Source organism: Meriones unguiculatus, chromosome 2, assembly GCF_030254825.1.
Source record: "Meriones unguiculatus strain TT.TT164.6M chromosome 2, Bangor_MerUng_6.1, whole genome shotgun sequence".
In the NCBI taxonomy this organism is placed as follows: domain Eukaryota; kingdom Metazoa; phylum Chordata; class Mammalia; order Rodentia; family Muridae; genus Meriones; species Meriones unguiculatus.
In genome coordinates, this window is record NC_083350.1 from 48,997,602 (window position 1) to 49,011,155 (window position 13,554).

General features: G+C 41.8%; 1 non-coding gene across 1 annotated transcript; it reads right to left on the reverse strand.

Moving 5' to 3' along the window:
* Window positions 1-12,928: 12,928 nt before the first annotated feature.
* LOC132652641 (U6 spliceosomal RNA) lies at window positions 12,929-13,035 on the reverse strand. Its single transcript, XR_009590230.1, has one exon. It is a non-coding gene; the product is annotated as a U6 spliceosomal RNA (small nuclear RNA).
* Window positions 13,036-13,554: the final 519 nt, after the last annotated feature.

Consider the following 13,554-nt stretch of genomic DNA (forward strand, 5'->3'; position numbering starts at 1 on the left):
GGTGTTTCCAGAATTGATTTTGTGTTATATCCCAGACATATCAAAAATTACACGTGCCTCTGCCTACTCTTCTAGGCCCAGGCCTTATAATTTGAATAAAAGCTACATGTTTGTTAAAGCAAGCATGAAACTTTCGTTTTCCTGGAAGGAAAGAAGTTGAACCCATCTTGATAATGCTATTGGCTCTTAGTTCTTTAAGTGAAGCAACATTAGTGTGACACTTTTTTCCTCAAGAAATTAATGATTCACACTGTGTGCAACATGCCTGCCACTTTCTAGCTAACATCCATTAGTTATCGACTGGAAAAGTGCTCGTGTGCTCGAGCTGTGAGCTAGGTACAGTTCTAGATACTCGATAGGTATTAACCAAGTCTCTCACTAACACTCTGATCGTCTTATCTTCATTTCCTAGAGGGAAGTGAAATGAACTTCCTTCCGACAGTCACCTGAGAGCTGAGTGGCACAATGCAGATTCTCACTGGGAGTGAGCTCACACTGCCTGTGTTAATCACAGACGGCTGGTGTGTCCAGCGAAAGGATTCATTTGCTCAGGCTTTTAAGTAACGTGGCCTTATGTCTCTTTCCTGTAAGTAACCCCAATAAACTCACCGGTTCATTAAGTTGGACTTGGTAGGATCATTTTTTTGGTATGTGGTGGCCCTGTCTAGAGTGAAATAGACATTTTTTTTTCACATTCACTGAGAAAAGCCACACAACTAGGGAGTGCCTAGGTTTATTGAAAAATCCCTTTTGGAAGAAAATAGGACAATACATCAAGAGGTAAAGTACTCTTTGATCCCTTTTGCCTATGGAGACATGTATCATGAAACGAACAGTAATAAAGTAATTGTTCTGTGTCCACACACCCAGCAAATGGGATGTGTCTGCCAGGGGAGATGAGACTGTCATGAGCTTCTCTGATTTGTGACCTTACTTCTCTTTGAATCCCTTTTTCAGAATGTCCTGTGGTTCTATTTCTTTTTACCTTGTTGTGTGCTTTTCTTTTTCTCTTTCTCTTTTGCGATAGGGTCTTGCTATATAGCCCTGGCTGTCCTTGAACCATCTATATCAGGGGTTCTCAAAGAGGTCGTGACCCCTTTGTCAAACCTCTATCTCTAAAACTAGGGACATGATGATACATAACATTAACAGAATTACAGTTACGAAGTAACAACAAAAATAATTTTATGGCTGGGGTCACCACAACATAAGGGTCACAGCATTAGGAAGGTTAAGGACTGACCTAGGTAACCCAGGCTGGCCTCAAACTCATCATCCACCTGCCTCAGCCTCTAAAGTGCTGAGATTACAGACACGCACAACCACACGAAAGCATTATCATTTCTTTTCTATTATCCAATGCTCAATTTTTGGAGAAATTTGACTTAAAACAACTGATGTTTCTTATAGTTTCATACTAAAGCATTCTATCACTAACACAGTTTTCCCAACTTACAAGCTAATCTTCAAAACGTTTCTGGCCTTTTTTTGCTTGTTTGTTCACTTTTTCATTTTGCTTCCTCTCCTACTTTGTTTTGTGTTTTGTCCAGTTTTCCTAGGGTTGCTCTAATGAGCTGAGCCATTCCAGAAGGGACTTTGCTTTGCTTCTGCTGAAAAGAGAAAAACTAATGACAATATGACGATTTCTTCATGAAACTAAGTATATTCCATTTGCAAGAGAGTTTGGGGTTTTGTTTTGTTTGGGAATTATATCCTGTCCATGTGTTTGGCATTAGCAAACACACCCCTTTTTAAAATAAGATGATGAATGAAGAAGTAGCTAGTTTTATTTATTTTTTTTTTTCCTTTAGAGACTGGAGAGATACTTCATTAAGATTCATGGTCCATTAAGAGCACTTCAGCTCTTTCAGAGGGACCAAGCTCAGTTTCCAGTACCCATGTCAGGCAGCTTACACCAACCCATAATCCCAGCTTTTTCAAGAGATCTAATATCCTCCTATGACCTCAGCCAGCACCCACACACATATGGCACACACACACACACACACACACAAACATATACATAAAAATAAATCTTTAAAAATTCTTTAGAAAAATTAGTATTAAAATCAACATTAATATTAGATGTCATTCCAACTTTGTTTCTTGTTTTACTCTTGATGGAAAAGTGTAAGAAGAGCTCAGGCTGCCTCTGCCCTGTGATCTGCATCAGAAAGAGCAAGAAACCAGGACAGCTTCTCAGACTAGGCCAGTGGCCAGCAAACTTCTCCTATAAAGAAGTGGAAGGTCCAACTTTTTTTATTAAACTTAACTCTACCACTGAGGCACAAAACCAGCCACAGATGATGTGTAAATGAATTAGCATACTAGCTATGCTCCAATAAACTTGAGGACACTGAAGTTTTAATTTCATACAATTTTTATGTGCCACAAAATAGTTTTCTTGTTGTAGTTTTTTTTTAAACAATTTTAACATGCAATAATACCATGCTTATTTCACAGAGCATACAAGAGGAGGGACAGACTGGAACTAGTCCTTGGCCATCATTTGCGGATCTCTGATACAGCCAAACAATAGAAACATAGACCAAGGACAAAGCAAGGTGTTGTGAATGACTGTCCTCTGAGCCAATAAATACCTATCTTGGGGAGTTCAACTGCCCACCTTTCTTTTTTTAATTTATTTTTATTTTTATTAATTACAGTTTATTCACTTTGTATCCCCCTGTAGCTCCCTCTCACCTCCCCTCCCAATTTCACCCTCCCTCCCTCTTCCCCTGTACCCCTCCCCCAGCCCACTGATAGGGAAGGTCCTCTTCCCCTTCCCTCTGATCCTAGTCTATCAGGACTCATCAGAAGTGGCTACATTGTCTTCCTCTGTGGCCTGGTAAGGCTGCTCCCGACTCAGGGGGAAGTGATCAAAGAGCAGGCCAATCAGTTCCTGTCAGAGACAGTTCCTGTTCCCATTACTATGGAACCCACTTAGACACAGAAATGCCATGGGCTAACTCTGTGTAGGGGTTCCAGACCATCTCCATGAGTTCTTCTTGGCTGGAGTATCAGTCTCAGAAAAGACCCCTGTGCCCAAACTTTTTGGATCTGTTGCTCTCCTTGTGGAGCTCCTATCCTCTCCAGGTCTTTCTATCTCCCACTTCTTTCATAAGATTCCCTGCACCCTGCCCAAAGTTTGGCTATGACTCTCAGCATCTGCCTCGATACCCTACAGGGCAGAGCCTTTCAGAGGCCCTCTGTGGTAGGTTCCTGTCCTGTTCCCTGTTTTCTCCCTCCTCCAATGTCCATCCTCTTTGCCTTTCTGAAAGGGGATTGAGCACCTTAGCCACCTTTCAAAAGGAGTCTCCTAGCTGGGCTTGTTGACTAGAGAGTGGGGTGGGAGGGTCATGAAACCTCACCTGAGTAACCAGCTCTTCCCTACCACCTGTTGTATGCAATGCTGCCTTTACTGCTCATGGCCTGGGAAGAGGCAAAAGTTGTGGTTCTCAACCTTCCTTCCTCATATTGTAGTAACCCCAAACCATAAAATTATTTTTGTGTTACTTCATTACTGTATCATTGCTACTCTTATGAATCGTAATGTAAATGTTTTTGGACATAAAGGTTTGCTAAAGGGGCTGAGACCCACAGGTTGAGAACCACTGGCGATATGTAAGCCTGAAGGGAGAAGGTACTCCATCTATGCAACTACTGAGAAACCATCATCCCTGGGCATAAAGGCTTTTCTAGGTGTGATCTGGGAATTCAGGTTGGGGAGGAACACCCACATCCATGTAAGCAACCTCTCACCTGTGCTCTACAAACAAGCACAATACATCCACTGGTTCTGTCAGAATGAACTCTGGCAGAATTGTGCCTCAGTTTGTTGTTGGGACCTGAGAGGAAGGGATAGATGATGTGGCTTGTCTCTTCCCCTGGGAAGGAATTTTAGCAAGAGAAGGCCAGGTTCCTGTCTTTGCATGCCACTGAGGAAAGCCTATTTCAGATAGCAGCATAACTTGCTTTTCTAGAGATAAATCAGAAGAGAAATTAATGTTTAGTCATTCCACTTATTTTTTAATTAATTAATTTAGTTACTTACTTTACATCCCAATTGTAGCTCCCTTCTTCCTCTCCTCCCAGTGCTACCCTTCCCCCTGGTGGGCCATCCCCCTCCCCTATTCCTCAGACAAAGGGAGCCCCCACCTACCCACCCACCCACCCCAGTTCATCAAGTCACATCGTGACTGAGGCTGTCCTCTCCCCCTGTGGTCTGGCGAGGCAGCCTCACCAAGGGGGAAGTAATCAAAAAGCAGGCAATAGAGTCCATGTCAGAGACGGCGCCTACTCCCCTTAATAGGGAACCCATATGAAGCCAGAGCTGCCCATCGGCTACATCTGTGTAGGGGGCCTAGGTCCTTGGCTGGGTGCTTCAGTCGCCACAAGACCCTCTGGGCCCTGTTGAGTTGGTGCAGTTGGTCTTGTGGCATTCCTGTCACCTCCAGGTCCATCTATCCTTTTCCCCAGTTTTCTTTGAGACTCCCTACTTTTCACCCAATGTTTGGCTGTGAGGTTTTCATTGTGGGTAAGTTAGTAAAGTTTCTGAGTCTCTGTCTTTTGATCATCAATTGTAATAATCAACTGATAAGGCTCATACAGTTATAATCAAGAAGAACTAATATGCAGAGTGCCTTTCAGGTATACCATAGATGCTACAGTGGTTTGAATGAAAATGCCTCCATTGTTCCTAGGGACAGGCCCTATTAAGAGGTGTGGCCTTGTTGGAGAAAGTGTGTCACTGGGGGAGGGCTTTGAGGGTTCAAAAGTTCAAGCCAAGTCCAATGTCACCCTCTCTGCCTGCAGCCTGCCAATCCAGATGCAGAATTCTAGGCTCCTTCTCCAGCACCAGGTCTGCGTGCTCACTACCATGCTTTTCACAATGATGGTAATGGACTGAACTTCTGAAACTGTAAGCCAGCCCCAACTAAATTATTAAACTTAGGAGCCCCAACTTCCTCATTAAAAGTTGCCATGGTCATAGTGTCCCCTAACAGAAACCCTAAGACAGGTGTTCAATGAAAGGTGGGCTTGCTAGCACATGTCTGAGATTCTAGTACTCAATGCCTGCGATTTTAGTACTCAAAAGGCAGAAGGATAGCCACAAGTTTGAAGCTTGCCTAAGCTACAAAGTTAGTTTTAGGATAGCCTGAGCTACAGTGTAAAATTCTGTCTCAAAAGAAAAAATTCTCACCTCTCAAAATAACCAATGGATAATTGCAATATTATAATATAAATTTCTAAAATCTAACCATTTACCATAGCTTTTAAAAGATCTTGAAATTACAGTTTTTAAATTGAAATAAAAAATGAAATTAAAATATTTCACTCCTACAAAAAAAAATTTTATCTTTACTGGCTAAAATAACTTGCTTAAATATCTATTTATAGCATTCTTGGAAAATGATATGTCTTTCACCTGTGGATGGAATTTGACATAATTAAAGCAATTAGTCACTGAACTGTCCCAAATATTATTCTTCTATGCATACAACCTAGAGTCTATAAACTTTGTTTCTTTGCCCTAAGTAATTTGATAAAGATGAAGAATATAGACCTTATTCATTTGTATGTGTATTGGGGAGGGAGGGACAGTCATGGTTTCATATAATCCAGGTTGGCCTTGAGCTCTCCCTGTAGCCAAGACTACCTTGAACTCACCTTTTGTAGTTCATGACTACCCTCAAAGTCATCCTCCTGCCTCTACCTCCCAAGTGCTGAGATTAGGTACCAGTACACCTGATAGAGCATAGTGTTTAAAGGGTGAGTTAGAATATCATTATCTTGTCTCTGTCAGAGTAATGCTAAAAGCACAATATTAAGTGTCAAAAGAGTTGGGCTTTAATCAGTATTCCATGTCTATGTGACCTGGGCAATTAATCTCTCTAATCCGTTGGTTGTTTTACGTGTAAAATGGGTACAGTAATCTGGTCTTTCTCAGGCAGCTATATGAAGTTTTTTCTTTCTGTTTCTGTTTTTGTTTGTTTGTTTGTTTGTTTTAGTTTTTTGAGAAAAGGTTTCTCTGTATAGCCTTTGCTGTGCTGGACTCGATTTGTAGACCAGGCTGGTCTCAAACTCACAGAGATCCACCTGCCTCTGCTTCACCGAGTGCTGGGGTTACAGGCTTGCAATCACCACACCCAGTTCACTGTATGACGTTTCAATGATAGATGCTCATAAATTACCACTTGGATCACTATTTTCAAATATTTGGGAAAAAAAATGTTAGCACAATAAAATGGCAACTAACCACATTGTTGGAAGGTGAATTTTGATAAATTTCAGTTCTCTTTTGCTTTCTCAAGTAGAATTAGATAAATTTGAAAAGAACTGATTTTCAGAATGCTATTGCAAATGATAAATATTGGTGCTCAGATAAACGTAGAATTACAGGTAGATGTCTTTGATGGCTCTACTAAGCTATGAGGTGTAAGAGCCAGGAACAAGTTTCATTTTGGATGCTAAAAAGATTTGCTCAGTATCGTGGAGACACTGGGATATAGTCTGCTGCCTTCTCAATCGAAAGCCAGACCTCTGAACCCGCTAAAAATCAAGGCCCTGACTCATAAAGACAAAGCCCAGTCAATATGGGTGTGCCATCAGCACCCAGAACAGCGCCCATGAATCATCACATCCAGGTGATCATGCAGTGAATAAAGAATGAATGATTTCATGAATAGGCAACTTGGCATATATTAAGTGCCTCGGGCTCTGCTTAAAAGTGTGGATGGAAGGTAAACCGGCTTCACAGCTACCCTAAGAGGAAAAATAAGGAGTAAACTTCATGCCCTGCAGATCTAGGTGTGAAGTCTTGACCCACGGGGACTTGGACTCTAGGGAAAAGAACAAAGGGAACAAGCACAGTAATTCCATGCCACAAAGAATACAGAAGGAGAAAACAAAACAAAACAAACCTGGGGCAGTCTCAGGCTGCCCTTGAACTAACCTGACAGAATGTTTCAGTCAAGGAGGAAACTGTTATATAACACAATCCCCTTTAGCTCCTATAGCTTATTAGGGGCCACCCTTTTCATACTGTGGGAAGTATCGAAGACAAGAGGAACTTTATAGCTAACCCTGACTTACGGTTATAAAATAGGCTCTGGGAGGAAATGAAGACTTGGGGTTTTAACTGCTAATTCCCTCGTTGGATGCTTCTTAAAATCTTCCTATGTTTTCATGTAGGACTAGGCACCAAACACTCAGGGATGAACTCACCTTTCCCATGCCTACAAGGAAAGCTGCAAGGCATCTGGGAAACCTGATCTTTACAGAGCAGTGAAATATGTTTGTATAAGAGAGATGGGGGATGAAACATAGAAAGAGAAAAAGAGAGAAAGCCATGGAAGACAGCTATGGGGAATCATAATCACCTTGAAGAATCTACAAAGCTTTCTAGAAGACCGGGTACCTGAGCTGAAGCTCATGTCACATACACACACACACACACACACACACACACATACACACACACTTCCAAGCAGAAGCAGAATAGGATTAGTTGGGTTTCAGCCACTATCTTAATTACATGTCTCTTTGTTGTAATAAACAAATTAAAGAAAAAAGAAAACTTCACAAAAGCAACTTAAAAGGGAAAAGAATTAATTTGGGTAAAAGTTCCAGAGCCCAGGACATCATGACAGGGCAGCAATGGCAGCAGGAGCTTGAGGCACTGGTCACCTTACATCCTCAGCCAGGAAGTACAAAGCAGGAGGAGATGAATGAATGTTCTCAGCTAGCTTCCTCCCTATGCCATCTAAGACCCCAGCTCAAATGATGCTCCTACTTTCATGGCCAAGTGTGCCTAAAGGCTTGACTCCTGTAATTCTAAATCCTGTCAAGTTGAAAATATTAAATGTCACAGGTAATGCTGACTTAGAAACATCAAGGGGAAAACATTCATTTTTCCAGTCACCCACCCATCAAAACACCATTGAGAAGTTCCTCTGTATGACTTCCCAAGTGTGAACATGAAGGGGAAATTAGGAATCACTAAGGATGGCTGACATCAGCATAACATGAAGGGAGATCTTAGGGGGAACCTGCTGAGAGGCATGGATAGAGTCTCCGGAGAATATAAAGACAGAAGAACTGGGAACCAAAGGCAAATCTCTGGAGAGCACAGTATGGATAAAGGAGGTAGAAACAGAGCAGCCAGAAAGGCAAAGAAATTGAAAATTGATTTCAGAAACCAAGTATATGCCTATTTACCAAAAGGCTTTCGGAGCCTTTGCGCATTGTAAAGCTTCTTCGTGAATTATTCCGGAACTAAAAGTTAAGGAGCTCTCTAGATTAGCTAGTTACTTCCCTCATTGCTATGACAAATACCTGACCAGAGGCAACTTAAGGAGCAGCGGGCTTATTCGGATTCACGGTTTGACAGTGAAGTACAGCATGATGGGCACGTCACAGGCAGGAGCACGAGGCAGCTGGTCGCAGTGGGTCCGCAGACAGGAAGCAGAGTGATGAAGGCTGGGGTGCAGCTCAATTTATTATATCACATCTCAGACCCCAACAATGAGAAAGGGCCCCTACTACACAGGGTGGGGCTTCCCACCTCTGTTAAACCTCTCTGGAAACCCCCATCCTAGGTGATTCTAAATCCCTATATTTTATTGTTAAGTTGACAATAAAATATTTACTGTCAGCTTGAGGTCCTTTTTCTAGGACTTTTTTTTTTTCCAGAGCTAAGGATTGACCCCAGGGCCTTGTGCTTGCTAAGCAAGTACTCTACCACTGAGCTAAATTCCCCAACCCCATGACTTTGTTATATTACAGTCTAAAGGGGATCGATAGATGATAACTGCATTCCTCCTTACCAAATTTAAATGTCAAGCTTTTTTCAAGCATATTCTTTACCGTTAAATAGCTGTGTCTACTTTTTCCTCATTTATGATTAGTGCTCTTCCTTCTTGGTGTTAACTGTTTACTGTTCATTTAAATGAGAGGGTGGATGTAGTCAACCTAATCACGGCTGAGTGGTATGACTGTAACATTGATTGGTATTCCATATTCGTGTACTAATGAGAGATTTTGCTCCTGGCCATTTCCATGTGAGCACCGTGATTACTGGTTGTAAAGATCTGACTTGGGTTTGGGTTTTCATTTGTCTGTTTTGCTGTTTTTGTTTTTTTGTTTTTCTTACTTAGGGTCTCTATTCCTGTCTTACGGTACCAGCATCTAAGTTTTTCTTGAAGAAAGTACTTTTCTCATTCCTATATCAAGTTGTTTAGGGGAAGCTGACTTTACTGGGCTTCCCAAAAAAAATCATATGACCCACAGTTGACCAGTAAGACATCGTAGCTTATGTTTGACTGAGGGAAGAGCATATGACCAAATCAGAGGCAATGAGATGAAATGCTTGGGCCTGATAGAGCAACCAGGCCACAGGCACACCTTGCTGGACCAGAAGCCAGATGAATGTATACCTGGAACCGCTGTGGTGCAACATTGTGAGTAGAGACAGTTGGAGAATGAAGCTAATGCAGGTGAAAAAATGAAGAGAGGTCAAGAGCTACAGATTTTACTTGACATCTGGCCTCTGCACATTCTTGAAGCTAGCACACCGTTGTACTTCTCAACAAAAGTTCTATTTGAACTTTGTCGGATTTTTTTATGAGTTTTTCATTGTTTGTAGCTAAAAGTCCAAGTGAAAAACTTGATTTCATCTGTTTTTCCTGCTTTATCCACCAAATAGCCAATGCCATGGTTATTCCCAGATCATCCATCATGCACGCATTTGCAGGACACTCCCACTCTGCTAGCGTTTTGTTCTCTTTCTATCCCAGAGCTCTGTTTCTTACCTGGACTCCTTGAACTCCCAGCCTCAGCAGTGGATCTCTTTGCTTCTCATGGATGTTCCCTGTATACTCTAATCACCTACAGCAGGCTCTTTCCACCCTGCCAGTTTGTTTGTTTGGATAACAAGAGGCAGGTCTGGCTGCAAGCCACTTCTGTCCCCAGGCTTGGAAAGCCCAGTGCCAAATTATCAGATTCTGGCATTACCGGTAGGTACACTCTGTCCCAGCTCCAGCCTCCTGGTCCTGAGCATCTAGCCTGCTGCTTTTTCCTTCTTCCCTCCTGATGGCAGGTTTAGCCGGGTGTTATTTACAGCTCTGTCATCTCTGTTGTGGATGCATCACTCCTGACTTTTGCTATTCCCCTTCTAGTGATCTTGGGATTTTTTTTAAAATCATAACTTAGTTATCTAGAGCAATATCATCCAAATATTATTTCATAACCTCACAGTAGCATTTTCTCTCCTGATAAATGGTTGTTTCCTCTTCTTCTGCCTCCAGTCAGTTAAGAAAAGCCTTTCATAGCTGCCAGGGGAGGAAAGCAACCACCTTCCGAATCAAAGATGGGAAGAGTTTCCCTACAGCCTTTCCAGGGAGTTAACAAAGAGACAAAAATGTGTCTCTGGGTACAGGTAATGACTTGATCTCCCTTCTTCATTTTTATTATCTTTCTCTTGTCTAATAAATATAAACTGAGTGATCTTTTATGGGCTTGTCAACCTCTGGAGAATTGAGCTGTAATCACTATACATAATCTTTAATTGTCCATTATACACCAGGCGCTGTGCTAAGTAATGGTGAATGAAACAGGAAAATCCCCTTTTTATTCAGAGCAAGACCCCTGTGAGGGCAGAAAAGAGGCCTCAACAAATACACAAATAAGTATGAGTGAGTGAAATGTCAGACAGTGAGAAGTGACAATACAAGGAGGTAACCTATTTCAGAGGCTGGGAACTACTGTGACAGAGTGATCGGAGTAGGCAGCACCTGATCTAATCAAGACAAAGCACATGAAGACATGAGATAGCGTGAGAAGGCCAGCGTGGGCAAAGGTCCTGAGCAGAGAGCAAGCCTTCTGTGTCACAGCACAGGATAGCTGCAGCCCAGACGTCAAATTCAGTCACTTGTTGCCTCCCCATTTGCCTCTTCCTCCTCCACTTGCTCCTCTTCCTGGAGGTGAGGAATAGAGGAGTAACAGTGGTGGTATATATACTATGGTGTGTGTGTGTGTGTGTGTGTGTGTGTGTGTGTGTGTGTATGCATGTGTGTACTTGTTAACACAGGTATGTGCACACTTGTGTGCAGGGATGCATGCAGGTATGTGCACTGGGGATCTTTGATCACTCTCTACCTTTAACTTTTCAGACAGGGAGTGTCACTGAGCTCATCAATTTAACTAGGCTGGCTGACCAATGAGATTCAAGTATCTGCCTGCCCCCACCCCAGTGCCAGGATTAAAAGCATGAAGTTTTTGTTTTGTTTTGTTTTGTTTTTTGGTTTGTTTGTTTGTTTGTTTTTGGGTTCTGGGGGTCCAAAGTAAGTCCGTGAGAGTGGCAAACACTTTGCTGACTGAGCTGTCTCCCTCAGCACCCAGCCTGTTTTCTTTATTTGGATAGGCCATGAGCTAAGAATAGATTTTGTATTTTTAAGTGACTAAACAACAAAACAATAAATGACATCTCAGGATGCATGAAGATTATGTGAAGTTCAAGTTTCAGTAACCATAAATAAGTTTTACTGGACCACAGCCAATATTCACTCATTGATGTATTTTCCACGGCTGGTGATTTTTCAAGTCTTTGGCTGGGTTGAGCAGCTATAATTGTATGTGCCTGTAGCAGAAAGTTTACAGACTCCTGTTGTTGAAGGAACAGGAACACATCTTGCTAGGCTTGAGGAAACACCAAATTTATTTTAATTATGTACATTCTCTTTGCCTTAAAAAAAAACAAAAACAGAAACCCTGTGTCTCACTGACTGAAATAATGTGAGGTGGAAGGAGCCACTTTGAACTTTGAAGACCAGTCGGCTAGCCCATGAACACCTCTTAGTGACTTCAGTCAGTGCAACAGGAAACCGAAGAATCAAAGAACCACCTAGCTGAGCTGTTTGGCTTCCTGGCCCATAGAACTTGAAATACAGTTCAGGATATGTTGCTTTAAGTTATGTGATATACAACCAGGACAAACAAGGCCAAGTGTGTGTGTGTGTGTGTGTGTGTGTGTGTACATATACTGATTTTTCTGGTTGGTTGACTGAAAAAACAGGAGCAAAATGGTAATAGTAATTCTAAAAACACATCAAATCTGACAATTTCCAGAGAAAAGGGGGAAGATTATCCTGGGGAGAGAGAAAAATATATGCTAACTGGAATCATCCAACCCCCCTTGAGTCATTGGAGAAGAGAGAGCCCCTGATCGTAACTGCTGGCTGTCTTAGCTAGGTTTCTATTGCTGTGATAAAACAGAATGACCAAAAGCAGCTTGGGGAGGAAAGGGTTTATTCTGTCTTACAACTCTTGGGTAACACTCCATCAGTGAGGGAAGGTAGGTGAGGAACTTGAGGCGGGAACCTGAAGGGGGAGGCTGAGGCAGAGACCACAGAAGGCTGCTTACTAGCTTGCTTATTATTATTATTTAATAATTGTTAATAATTATTAATAATATTAATTATTATTAATATTATTAATATTGATAGTATTATTATTATCACTGCTCAACCTGTTTTTGTCAGCTCTTCCTTTCCTGATTCCCTAAACTACAAAGACACCCAACATGAGCTGGACCCCAAAACCTTTTTTTTTTTTGAGTTTTTAAAATCTATATTTATTTCCACTAAAATATCTTAAATTGCCATTGAAAAGCTACTTATTCATCACTGGCTTTGATATTCCATATGCTCATAGCAGAAAGTACATAAGAGGGAAAATATCAGGGTCAGAGTTTATCTGCTGAAAATGATGCTGGCAGCTTCCTTCTTCATGAAATCAGTAGGCCTCCTCAGAAGCCAGAAGCCAGAAAGTCTAGCTGAATATGTTGTGTATCCATGTGATTCACAGGCCAGGACAAGGGTTTGGCTAAAGATCTCAAATGTATTTGGTACTTTGATTTAAATACCGAAAGAAAAATATGGAACGCTTCACGAATTTGCGTGTTATCCTTGCGCAGGGGCCATGCTAATCTTCTCTGTATCGTTCCAATTTTAGTATATGTGCTGCCGAAGTGAGCACCCCAAAACCTTTTTTTATCACCAAACCAAAGTCATTCCTCTAAAATGGTCTTTCTCTATCAGATCCTTTGGAACTTTGGTACAGTGGGTTTCTGATTTGTCTGTACACAGACTCAGAAGAGAAGCTATTAAAAATACAGATGTCCTTGGGGCTAGAGAGATGGCTCAGTAATTAAGAGAACTTGTTATGTAAACAGGAGTACCTGGGTTCAAATCCTCAGTACCCACATAAAGATTGAGCATGTCTATGTGCACCTGTAACCCCAGTTTTGGGTGGAGCAGGAAGGGGGAGGAGACATAAAAACAGGAGGATAGTGAGAGCACTCTGAAAAAGAGAGCCTAACTAAAATGCTGAGCTTCTAGTTCAGTGAGAGGCTGACTCAAGGCCAAAGGGCAGCCAGAGACAGAGGAAGACAGCCAACAGCGTCCTCTGGCTTCTGTGTATACCCATACATGCACAAACATGCATCATCACATACGCACACATACACACACACACAGAAAGAGAGAGAAGAAAAAT